Source organism: Oncorhynchus keta, chromosome 27 (genome assembly GCF_023373465.1).
Source record: "Oncorhynchus keta strain PuntledgeMale-10-30-2019 chromosome 27, Oket_V2, whole genome shotgun sequence".
Taxonomy (NCBI): Eukaryota; Metazoa; Chordata; class Actinopteri; order Salmoniformes; family Salmonidae; genus Oncorhynchus; species Oncorhynchus keta.
The window spans coordinates 15,063,817-15,064,351 of NC_068447.1; positions in this window are offsets into that span (position 1 = coordinate 15,063,817).

Here is a 535-nt window from a genome sequence, read left to right on the forward strand (position 1 = left end):
GGTGGCTTGTGGCAAACTTTAAACAACACTTTTTATGGATATCTTTAAGAAATGGCTTTCTTCTTGCCACTCTTCCATAAAGGCCAGATTTGTGCAATATACGACTGATTGTTGTCCTATGGACAGAGTCTCCCACCTCAGCTGTAGATCTCTGCAGTTCATCCAGAGTGATCATGGGCCTCTTGGCTGCATCTCTGTTCAGTCTTCTCCTTGTATGAGCTGAAAGTTTAGAGGGACGGCCAGGTCTTGGTAGATTTGCAGTGGTCTGATACTCCTTCCATTTCAATATTATCGCTTGCACAGTGCTCCTTGGGATGTTTAAAGCTTGGGAAACCTTTTTGTATCCAAATCCGGCTTTAAACTTCTTCACAACAGTATCTCGGACCTGCCTGGTGTGTTCCTTGTTCTTCATGATGCTCTCTGCGCTTTTAACGGACCTCTGAGACTATTACAGTGCAGGTACATTTATACGGAGACTTGATTACACACAGGTGGATTGTATTTATCATCATTAGTCATTTAGGTCAACATTGGA